This window comes from Dermacentor andersoni, chromosome 7 (assembly GCF_023375885.2).
Source record: "Dermacentor andersoni chromosome 7, qqDerAnde1_hic_scaffold, whole genome shotgun sequence".
NCBI lineage: Eukaryota > Metazoa > Arthropoda > Arachnida > Ixodida > Ixodidae > Dermacentor > Dermacentor andersoni.
Genome location: NC_092820.1, coordinates 177,763,161 through 177,775,877, shown reverse-complemented (window position 1 = coordinate 177,775,877; position 12,717 = coordinate 177,763,161). Strand labels below are relative to the sequence as shown.

The 12,717-nt window shown below is 47.1% G+C and overlaps 1 long non-coding RNA gene across 2 annotated transcripts in view; it reads right to left on the bottom strand.

Annotated features, from left to right (window-relative positions):
• LOC126538952 (uncharacterized) overlaps nt 1-12,717 on the bottom strand; it is a 38,606-nt gene that overhangs the window by 4,136 nt on the left and 21,753 nt on the right. For both annotated transcript variants that reach the window (XR_011895890.1, XR_011895891.1), the window contains one exon: nt 6,138-6,320. This is a non-coding gene — a long non-coding RNA (uncharacterized lncRNA). The remainder of the gene's footprint in view (nt 1-6,137; nt 6,321-12,717) is intronic.

Below are 12,717 nucleotides of genomic sequence, written 5' to 3'. Positions count from 1 at the left end.
GTTCGGTGAGGAGGCTTTATCGGCTGTAGTAATCCCGCTGGCCTTGTCGGTGGTGTCTTGCGTCGCTGACAGTCTCGGCATGTCTTGACGTAACGGGCGACATCGGCGGTTAGGTGCGGCCAGTAATACTTTTCTTGTATCCTCGATAGCGTTCGGGAGAAACCGAGGTGCCCAGCGGTCGGACCATCATGTAGGGCGTGCAGTACTTCTGGACGCAGCGCCGACGGAACAACAAGAAGGTAGTTGGCGCGGACTGGTGAGAGGTTCTTCTTCACGAGTAGGTTGTTTTGAAGCGTGAACGAAGATAATCCACGCTTAAATGCCCTAGGGACAACGTCGGTGTGCCCTTCCAAATACTCGACTAGGGCTTTGAGCTCCGGGTCCCCTCGTTGTTGTTCGGCGAAGTCTTCCGCGCCTATTATGCCAAGGAAGGCGTCGTCATCCTCGTCATCTTGCGGCGGCGGGTCAATGGGGGCGCGTGATAGGCAATCGGCATCTGAGTGTTTTCGTCCGGACTTGTATGTTACAGTGATGTCATATTCTTGTAGTCTGAGGCTCCACCGTGCCAGCCGTCCTGAAGGGTCCTTTAAGTTAGCTAGCCAACACAACGCGTGATGGTCGCTGACCACCTTGAATGGCCTGCCATATAGGTAAGGGCGAAATTTCGCTGTAGCCCAAACGATGGCGAGGCATTCCTTTTCGGTTGTAGAATAATTGCCTTCCGCTTTTGACAACGACCGGCTAGCGTAAGCTATCACGTGTTCATGTCCATCTTTTCTCTGGACTAGGACGGCACCGAGGCCTAGGCTACTGGCGTCAGTGTGAATTTCGGTATCGGCGTGCTCGTCGAAGTGCGCAAGTACGGGCGGCGACTGCATGCGTCGTTTGAGTTCTTGAAATGCGTCGGCCTGCGGCGTTTCCCACTTGAGCTCGACATCACATTTGGTTAGATGTGTTAGGGGCTCCGCGATGCGTGAAAAGTCCTTGACAAAGCGCCTGTAGTAGGCACACATGCCAAGGAATCTACGCACTGCCTTCTTGTCGATGGGCTGCGGGAACTTTGCGATGGCAGCTGTCTTCTGCGGGTCGGGGCGAACTCCAGATTTGCTGATGACGTGGCCTAAAAATAGAAGCGCCTGGTAAGCGAAGTGGCACTTTTCCGGCTTCAGAGTAAGTCCTGATGACATGATGGCCTCTAGTACTGTTGCAAGCCGCCTAAGATGATCGTCGAAATTGGCGGCGAAGACAACGACGTCATCCAAGTAAACGAGACAGGTCTGCCACTTCAATCCTGCTAAAACCGTGTCCATCACCCGTTGGAACGTTGCGGGCGCCGAGCACAGTCCAAATGGCATAACCTTGAACTCGTAGAGGCCGTCCGGGGTGATGAAGGCGGTCTTTTCGCGATCTCTCTCGTCGACTTCTATTTGCCAATAGCCAGACTTGAGGTCCATCGACGAGAAGTATTTAGCGTTGCAGAGCCGATCCAATGCGTCGTCTATCCGTGGAAGGGGGTATACGTCCTTCTTCGTGATCTTCTTCAGACGACGATAATCGACGCAGAAACGTAAGGTTCCGTCCTTTTTTTCACCAGGACAACAGGGGACGCCCATGAGCTTTTCGACGGCTGGATGATGTCGTCGCGCAGCATTTCGTCGACTTGTTCTCTTATAGCTTCACGTTCTCGCGGCGAAACTCGGTAAGGGCTCTGGCGGAGTGGTCGAGTGCACTCCTCGGTGATTATGCGATGCTTGGCGACTGGTGTTAGTCGAATCCTCGATGATGTCGAAAAGCAGGCTTTGTATCGTCGGAGCAGACTTCTGAGCTGTTGCTGCTTGCCCATGGGGAGACTTGGATCAATGTCGTAGTTTGGTTCGGGAACCATGGTCGTCGGGGCAGATGCGGCGGAATCCGAGAGGACAAACGCATTACTGGTTTCCAGAATTTCCTCAATGTGCCCGATCGTCGTGCCCTTGTTGATGTGCTTGAACTCCTGGCTGAAGTTTGTCAGCAACACTTCAGTTTTCCCTCCATGCAGTCGAGCGATCCCTCTTGCGACGCAAATTTCACGGTCTAGCAATAGACGTTGGTCGCCTTCGATGACGCCTTCTACGTCAGCGGGTGTTTCCGTGCCAACGGAAATAACAATGCTGGAACGAGGCGGGATGCTCACTTGATCTTTGAGCACACTCAAGGCGTGGCGACTACGAGGGCTTTCCGGCGGTGTCGCTTTATCTTTCGACAGCGTTATAGACTTCGACTGCAGGTCGATGATTGCGCCGTGTTGGTTCAGGAAGTCCATACCGAGAATGACGTCTCGTGAACACTGTTGGAGGATAACGAAGGTGGCAGGGTAAGTCCGGTTATGAATGGTTATTCTTGCCGTGCATAGTCCAGTCGGCGTGATGAGGTGTCCTCCAGCGGTCCAAATTTGAGGGCCTTCCCATGCGGTCTTAACCTTCTTCAACTGGGCGGTGATGTGTCCACTCATTACGGAGTAATCGGCCCCTGTGTCTACTAAGGCGGTAACTGCGTGGCCGTCGAGAAGCACGTCGAGGTCAGTGGTTCTTTGTCTGGCGTTGCAGTTAGGTCTTGGCGTCGGATCACGGCTGCGTCGCGTTAAACTGAAGCTGGAACGTCGCGTCGTCACGTAGTCTTTTGTCGGTGTAGTCCTGGCTTTCTGACTTCGTCGGGATGGCGCCGTGTCATTATTATGTCATGGAGATGGTCTCATCGGCGTCGGCGTCGGAGGATATTCGTCAGTTCGACGAGCAACCGCACCTCCATCGGTTGCTGCTTTTAGTTTTCCGGATATGGGCTCGCAGACCGGCCCCGGGCTGGGCCAGTGTATGGTCGGCGCTGCGGCGACAGGTAACGGCCTGGTGACGGCGAACTGGACGGTCGTCGAGGGCTCCACTGAGTGGCGGAGAGGTAGTCGGCGATATCGCGAGGTCGTTCGCCACTCTGTGGTCGCGGCGCGTTCACGGCGAACCCTCGGAGTCCCATCTCCCGGTATGGGCATCGGCGGTAGATGTGCCCGGCTTCTCCGCAGTGATAGCAAAGCGGGCGATGGTCAGGGGCGCGCCAAACGTCAGTCTTCCTTGGAATGCCGCGTGGGGTGACGGGTTGGCGTGCTGGCGGCGGGGTTGGTGGTGGACGACGGAACTGTGTCGTCACTGGGCCCTGCCGTGGGCGCGGAGGGGGAACGTGACGGCGGGCTGCAGCAGCATATGTCATCGCTTGCGGCTGAGGCTGCGGCGATTCAGGGGCTACTCCGAGTTGTTGTTGGAGCTCCTCACGTACGGCGTCGGCAATCGAAGCCACTTGAGGCTGCGGTGGCGGGAACAGCTTTTGTAGTTCCTCCCGCACGACCGCTCGGATAGTCTCGCGCAGGTCGTCGGTGGCCAGTTACTGAATTCCTGTGTAGTTGGTAGAGCTCGTGCGGCGGTTGAATTGCCGGTTCCGCATTTCGAGTGTCTTCTCAATGCTGGTGGCCTCACGAAGGAACTCTTCTACGGTCGTCGGTGGGCTTCGTATCATTGCACCGAAAAGTTCCTCCTTTACACCACGCATCAGCAGGCGGACTTTCTTCTCCTCGGACATTTCCGGGTCGGCGTGGCGGAACAGGCGGTTCATTTCTTCCGTGAATATGGCGACGTTCTCGTTAGGTAGCTGCACTCGGGCGTCCAGCATAGCTTCGGCCCTTTCCTTGCGCACGACGCTTGTAAAGGTGCGCAGGAAGCCGGTACGGAACAGGTCCCATGTTGTCAATGTCGACTCCCTGTTCTCGAACCACGTTCTGGCGGCGTCTTCTAGGGCGAAGTATACATGCCGCAACTTGTCGTCGGAGTCCCAGTTGTTGAAAGTCGCGATTCGCTCGTACGTCTCCAGCCAGGATTCCGGGTCTTCAGTTGCTGCTCCATGGAAGGTCGGTGGGTCCCGAGGTTGTTGCAGGACAACGGGGGTCGCTGGGGCAGCCATTGGGGTTGTCTTGGCCACGATCTTCTTGGTCTTCTCTGGTAGAAGTCCGTGTTCCGGGGGCAGCTGTTGTAGACGACGGCTTACTCGATGGTCCGTGACTACGTTGGTGCTCTCTTTACGGTCCGGGCTTGGATCACGGCTTTTCGGGGGCATCCGGTACATGGACCAAAAGCACCTCCACCAGATGTCACGTGGTCGTGACTTCAAAGAACACAGTAGCAATACTGTGAACGACAAAACTAACTTTTATTGGGCGAACCTGTGCCCACAAAACAGGCTACACTTAAGCACAACGATAGCGGCGAACACGGTCGGCGATCGTCGAAAATCTGATCAGCGGGTCAAGCGCGTCGGCTTTTATAGAGCAGTCGTCGAATGTTCCAGACTAATCGTTCGGACCCGCGTGCCTTCCACAAAGTTCTACACCATTCACGTTACGCGATGAAATCAGATAACACAAGGTTCGGCGACAACAGAAAGCCGGGTAGAAGCATCGATAACTTTCCAGAAACTTCGGATACATGCAGGCGCGTTCCGCGCTGCGCGATTACAGATGTTAAGCGGCGAAACGTGCTCGCCCGATAAAGATAAGTACACATGTCAATATTAAAAGCTCGCATGCACATCAGAAAGGCGATGACATGCAACTGCCCTTCTCGTACCACTTTAGCAGATGTAGCGGACGCGCCTATCGTTCTCTTCGCCCTGTTGCTTGCCTTAGCTCGACTCGACTTCGTTGGCAATGTCGACAAGTTAGTAATCGAACACTACGGTTTGAAAGCAATGATCACATATTCTAGTGGAATTTAGCATACTGGAAAATAATGATTGGACAAAAGTGGGTTTGAGGCGTGTCTTTTTTTTTATGTTACTATCGTCATTGTCATCATTTTCAAATGACATTAGTTTTCGCCGTGTGACAGGGGTATAAGCCTAATTATCGTGATCGTTTCAATCATGTTTCATTTACATAGCTGCTTCATGAGCATTCAAAATATTTAGGTACCATATTTTCCAAACCATAGGTGCCACCATTTTCTTTTCATTTTCGTCCAAGCGTATTGTAGAACAGTGTAATTTAAATATGCAAGACCAACATGAGACATTCTTTTTCTCCAGCAATGTACTTGCAGTTTATTTTGTCTGCTAGAATGTGTGGCTCATAAAATTTTTTTTACTGAAGTTTAGTGCCCTGAAATGGGTAAGTACGACATTTTAGGATAAGTGTATAAACATGCACAATCGCATTTCACGATGCTGACCCAAGTTAAGATAGATGCATCTTATACAATGAGTTATATACACATATTTTTTCTTTGAAAGTTGTGAAAAGAGGGGGGAAAGGGGGTGACTTGTACAACAGTTCAAATTATAGTCCAGAAAATATGGCACATGGTTTGTGAGCCCTACATATAGTAGAGTAAAATACAACTTGAGCTGATGAAAGTTTCACATGGAAAGCACATCTGCTGTGGATGACCTACAGTAGTGGCGAGAGGTCGCAGTTTCATCGATGTCTGTAATACTTGCACTTCAGTTTAGGCAAAATGGCAGACATAATTATGTACAATGGACCTTAAGTAATCCCAAGTGGAAATTATTCCAGCTTACTGCTATTTTGAGACATTGAATCCCACTAGGATCATAAGTCATACCAATACAGTTAACTGAAAGCCTGAAAAATAAAACAGAAAAAGAAAAAGCCACAGTCTGCTGCGTGGCCTACAGTGCACCAGGAGGCACTACACCTTCCTGCTTGGTACATGAAGTGATGCAAACAAGTATAAAATAACTAAAGTCGTTGCCTGCAATAAGAATAGCCATATAGGTCAAATATAGGCCACTGGCTGTGCCAAGGTAGTTGTTACCGCTGTGAATTTGGAGAACGGTTCCCTTTTTTCTCTCTCTCTCTGAACCCTTCAGGCATTGATACAATGTAGCAAAATGATAAACATGTTTATGATGTCATTAACTATAATGCCCTGCAGTCAGTAAAGGTGGCCTCGAATTATGTGGAAATTATGAATTTCAAATGAATTTCATATGCTCCAAGTTCATTGCATGGTCTGGCATGAGTATTGCCTTGTATTTGGGATGTTGAAAACTCAACAACCACTCTTTATGTATTATAAAGCAGGGCAAAAGCGGTTTCTTACCAGCAATAGCAGCTCTTTCCGACTTGGACAGAAAAACACGACCCAGTTCAAAGTCGTGGCCTCTGTGCTTGAATTGGAAAACCACATACACACCTGTGTTGTCTTCAGTCACAGCCATTGCCGCAAAACATCTTTTTCCACACTTGACACTTGAAGGCCGCTTCAGCTTTTGTTTACTTGTAGCTGTGGAAAAAGATAACTGGGTAGTTTATTCTAACTTAAGCACTGGACTTCCAACACATGCTTAGTGGTGGTTCTACTACACCATTTAGCTACAATTCAACTTGCCTGAAACCTGGCTACGCGAACTGCGCAAAGGTGTGGTATTTTCACGCTTTCAGGGCAACGCAGCGTTTTCAGCAGGGGTACGAGAAGACTTAAATATAAGAAACAAATAGTGAACGTGCAAGTAATTCAGTTTGAGATGGATCATCTACTAGACTTTTCAAATATTGAGTAATATTTGCAGTAATGCAATGGATTGCCCGAGGTCAAAGCATTGCATGCAGCATTTCAAGGGCACTTGGTTTGTCTCGAAACAAGAACAAATAAAACAAATCTGGGTTTTTACATGCCAATACCACGATCTGATTATCAGGCATGCCTCTCTCAGTATAAGTTTCGCCCTGGCTGTCAACACCAATCGAAGCAATTACTATATGCAATGCTAACAGGGTACGGTGACAAAAGCAGCATTCATAGCAAGCACAACGGCATGCGCTAAGACCCATTGACCACTGGAAGGCACACAGTTTGCATTGCATACATGTGTTCTTGCACGTGGTTCAGAACTGTATGGCAATTTGTGATCTTTTAAGTACAGGAACTAACTTCTGTGCACACTTGTGATAGTTGCTGACTAGTGAAAAGAGGGGGAGGTTACTTGTGCCAGGTTCAAATTATTGTCCGGAAAATATTGTATATGGTTTGTGAGCCCTGCATATAGTAGAATAATATACAAGTTAAAGTGATGAAAGCTTCACATGGAAAGCAGATCTGCTGTGATCTTGTGGACTCGTACAGCAGTGCTTCATCAGTTATCAAAAACTCGTACTAATGATCTCGGAAACAATTGCCAATCGTACCAATATATTAACACCAAGCTTCCTGTAACTGCTTGCAGCCCATATCACAATCGCCAAAAGCTAATTTCATGGCACACTACCCTGACCATTGGCCCTAATCAGCACTGCTTCATCAGGTCGATTGGGTATCAGTAACTAGAGCTACAGTTAGCTGATGAATCGACTCGTATCTATTTGCAGAGGCCAGCAAACCACCTTGTAACAAAATTGAGTGCATGGAATGGTAGCAATGGTTTGTGTCCACCACTGCCATCTTTGCATCCATTTGTGCTATGGCACCTCCTTCTGGACGCCGTTCATAGCCTCGCGGCAGTCTCTTGTAGAGCTTCTTGCATTGTTATCAGGTGTAATACACTTGTGCATATGCCATAGTGCATATGAAAGCACATGTGTCATTTGCAATGCACATAAGACATTCACCTTCACTTCTTTTGTTATGTGTGACAGAGCAAATTGTTCTAGTGCAGTTGTAATTTCTTGCCTCTCCGACGCCTAGGCACACAGCTGCTTTCATTAGCCCACAAAATTTTTATTTATTTACAAAGGCTTTCTACCTACTCAAATGAAAGTACTTGCAACATACTGGCATGGTAGTAATTGGCTGGTTCTGGGTGCTAAAATTTTCTTAAATGTGTAAGCATTTCTATGCTTACCAAACGTCCATCACGCAAGATAAAAATGTGGGCCGATCCCAGAGATAGTGCAATACTGGGCCGACCCACGGCGGAGGTGAACAGCCTTCAAGCACCCAACAAAGTGAAAAGTGCATACAATATAGATAGAGCATGCAGCAGCGAGTGGCTTTACCTTTGTTCTGCCTGTCGCTACCACGAGATCAAAGCAGCGCTCGCAAATCTCTCAGCACACACCGCACCCTGCACCTTTCGCAGATCGCTTTCAAGATATGGGCCCGCTCTTCAAGGCAAAGCAACGAGAACACGGAGTTCAAGATATGGTCCACGCGGCGCATAATGGTTTGACGTGGATGGATAAGGCACTAAAGAGCATTATCAGCTTATAATGATCAGAACGTCATCAGCACACCTGGCGCCGCCGTCTGCAGCAGTCCGTGTTGCTGCGACGCTGCTGTTTATACCGGTCATATTAACTTCCATAACACTCTTTTTTGTTCAAGTACCCTAAAGAGCCCAGGAGGCATAGGGGTGGGGGATGTTACGATTGGCCAGCGGGGATAGTGACCTTCTGGCTTCACTGCAATGAATCGCTTCGTGAAGCCAACAACACGCCCCCTTCGAATAGCCCTTCGGAGCCAGTAAGGCTAGACACGTTTGGCGGACAGGATTGTTAGCTGGTTCGCTGTCACCTTCAGGGACCAATTGGAGCAAGAAAACTCCTGGAAATGTTGGTTCTATGGCATTCCCCCATGTACTCTGGTAATAGTCACGGTCATGACAGATTCAGCAGCAAACTGCAGAGTCAGCTCAGGAACGACATGCCAGCTTGAGTCAAGCGTGACAACACCTGTCTATGAGGCCTCACTGGTTTTGGTGTGTTCAGTAAAACAAAAGTGCAAGAGAGTGTGTGAACCTTCGCCCTCAAAGGCGGGTACTTCGACGACTTTGGACGCTTTGGTTGGATGAAGGTTGGATGGCAGCTTTCCCTGGCCTAGGGATCTAGTAAGGACAGAGAGTGTTTAAGCAGACATTTTCGGCTGTTCAGTGTGCATTTCAGTCATGCTAGACTGATCAGATGTAATGTTCTCCACCCTTCATGTAGATATTGTAAATAAATCCCCTACTCCTCATTCCTCCCTTCAACAACATCCTTAGCATGAATGAGTCGGACGATGGTATGGGCCAGGTACCCTTTTCATGGCAGACACCATCTCTTACAGGGATTACAATGAAAGGAGCAAAACATACCAAAAGTACACAACTAAACAAGGAATATGAATTGGAACAACATGAATTAGTGCAAAAAAACGACTTATTACAGGGTATATACAATGTGTGAAAAAACATAGTAATGACGAGGTTCAAGGTTCCTAAAATACTTGACTTATCACAATGAGCTGTTTTACATTACAAAACAATGGGAAAAAATTTAAGTATACATTACTAAACAGGAAAGCAAAATTGCATATTAAATAAGAACATCAAGAAATGCAACTGGAACGGAACAGCAAAGTAAGAGGTAGTTCAGATTTCTAGGAACAACTTCAAATTATGTACAAATGAGTCGTGACAAATAGCGAGGAGAAGAGGTGAGTGGAAAAACGGATTAGTGTGGGTGAAGATGGGTGCGATTTTAAGCTTGTGATCAAGCCGTCAAGACACATGTCACGAGCTAGTCTCATATTTAGAGTCACGTGGGACAACCGATTGGAGTAAAGTTTATGAAAGAAGGACAATAGTGTCAGAAGCCTGCATATATTGAGAGGAGCTAAATTAATCTAATATTTGATTTCTGTAACTAGATGTATGCGAGTAGTTTCTTGTGATGAAGCGAGCAACATTATTTTGCAGAGACTCTAGTTTGTGTTCGAGGTAGGCCTCATGTTTGGATTCCAAATTAAGAAGGCATATTCGATTTTAGAGCATACTAAAGTGGTGTAAGCCAGAAATTTGGTCTCGGAGTTAGCCGAGTGCAAATAGTGCCTTATGAAGCCAAGTGATCTGGTTGCTTTAGTAGAGTGTTCTAGTTTGCCGTTTTTACACTCGGCTAAGCAGCTGAGCGGAGCGAAAGCGTGAATGCACATGCGCCCTCCGCTTAGCTGCAAGCAGGCTGGTGGAGTCAGAAACACGGTCCACTTACAAGCTGCCTAAGCAGAAGGTTGCTGCCATTTTTTTCTAGCAAGGGTGGTCGATGCACACACCCACTCTGGCACGTGCATCGAGGCACCTTGCCTGCCTTGCTCTTTACAAGACAGATTTGCACAGACGAAGACTTATGTCTGCTAGAAGGTGCGCATGCTGACCCATTTGAAAACCTCGCAGCGCGGGAGTATGTGATGCATGCTGTGCAACATGTTGGCATCAGAAAGGATCAGATTGGATGCAAAATGCAAGCTCGCTGGCTATCACGTGGCATTTCCCAAGATGGGGCTTTATTTTCCACTGGATAAAATGGACCAGTAATGCATTACAAGTTCACGTTTAGATGCTTTATGGACAAATAAGCTATATGTATTCATTTTACTTATAAAAGCTTTACTTATAAGTTTTACTTATAGGTGCTTTTATTTTGTTTCATTACCCTGAATTTGGCCAGAAGGCACTGCAAATACGAAAGGAACATCAAGCGGAAAGCCAGAGAGGCCGAGATAATCTCGTGGCTGGCGGCAATGGAAAATAAACCTGCTATGAGTAACTACTGAAGAGGAAATAACAATATCGGGAAAGAAACAATCTATTATAACTCAAAGGGAAGCTTATTACTTTCTGAAATGAGCTCGGGATGCCTTAGAACACGCACTTATACAGCAAGATATAAGAAGGAAGAAGCATGTGCTTGCTGCGGTAAAGCTAGGGAAACAATAGAGCATGCTTTACTAGAATGTGAAATATCTCCCCAGCAGTAGATTTGGGCACCACTGGCCTATATACCATTAATAAAATATATCCAGAGAGGGAGATTAAGATGGACTGCAATGATTGTAATGGCATCATTGGAATCAGACATATGCTGGCGGGGTGTCCCGCGACTCTCCCCAAACTCGTTGAAGAATGGACACAGTGGGAGAAAAGGATTCAAAGCCCATTGTTTCAGGACCAACTAAGGGCAGTCCAGGGGGCCCATGATGTCGCTGAAAGGCTTGGCCTGACAGTGCCAACGTGGGAGCGGCCCGCCTTGGCTTGAGAAGTCTAGCCTCCGGACATCATTACAATAAAAGTTTTCACACACATACACCACTGGCCTGCTTGAAGCCCTTGGGTTCAGCAAGAGCAGAGGGAAAGTAAAAATGTATGCAGTAAAGATTGGTAAGCAGCGAATGGAAGATTGGTGGACAAAAAGTAGGGAAACGTCAAACAACAGAGGCTTGCAAAGACAAAGTTCAGAAAGTTTGGTTATGGGAAGTCATCGTGGGTTTTTTTTTCTTTGTTAACATAGGTAGAACATTAGGCAATACAAGAGCTTCATGGCGCAACCCACACATCTTTCCAAAGGGGACACTCGTAGCACCTATCCATCCGTCCCTCTGCTCCGCTAGGCTATACATACAACTAAAACATGCAATCACCCACCACTCCACCATGTGGCTTAGCGGGGCAACTTGGAGCGGGGTGGACCGTAATGACACTAAACTAAAACACTCTAGTGAAAATCACATCTACGCAAATGTTCCATGACAGATCGGATGACAAATGAACACCCAGATATTGTGAATACCGAGGCTACGGGCATGTTTTATAATTATGCAATTGCATAACACGGGTTTAGCTGTAGTCCCGAATCTGATAGCTTTTGTTATATTAATGTTGATTTCCGCTTGCTTACTGCCCCACTTACGGAGATTGTCTAAGTAAGATGGAAGGTAGCAGGTGTCCTCAGGGTTAGTAGATCACGCAATCATCAGCAAATAGTCTATGAAACGCCTACCATTACTAATATCGTTAATATAATCTAAAAACAAAATAGGCCTGAGCATGGAACCTTGCGGTACTCCAGATTTTACATGATTTAATGGAGACAAATGGTCATTGATGAAAACTGATTGCTACCGGTTAGTTAAAAAGATGGTAGTCCACCTAGTTATCCTCACATGTTAAGATCTGTCAGTTTTATGAATAAGCCAGAATTGAGGAACCTTGTCAAAAGCCTTCGCGAAGTCTAGAGATATTACATCGATTCGATAAAAAGAATGAGTGGAGTTATGCAAGTCATTAATTCAAATCAATCGTGTAAAGGTCCATGCCGACTGATAAAGAAAAAGTTATGTTCTGTAAGAAACTTCATTAGAGCAGATGAAATGATGTGTTCGAGAAGTTTGCAGCACATGCTGGTTAAAGAAATTGGTCTGTAATTTGATGGGTTAGACTAATCACCATATTTAAATATGAGAATTATGCAAGCTGCCTTGCAATCATTTGGGACGCATCCCGTGTCAATACATTGCTGAAAAAGCTTGGCTAAAATGCGACATATTGCAGGTTTGGATATCTTAAGAAGCTTAGGGCAGATGCCATCACGACCAGGAGCAGAGTTAGTTGGAAGACAATCGATACAGGACTGTACTACTTCAGAAGCGACATTAATGTTGTGCATGCTTGAATGCAAAATAGGGGCCTGAAAGCTACTAGGTACAGGAGTCTCATCCGTGAAAACGGATGAAAAAAAACTTGTTGAATTCAATAGCAACACGTGCCAGAGAAAGAATGTTACCATCCTTAGATAACGGTACCGTCAAGTTTGATAATTTGGGTTTCCTAAATTTTTGTGTCATTGCTAAGCATGTCTGAAATGTCATGGTTGAAAAATTTACCTTTGGCTGTTGTTGTTACGGTCCTGCATAAGTGTGCGTGCTCACGATAGGG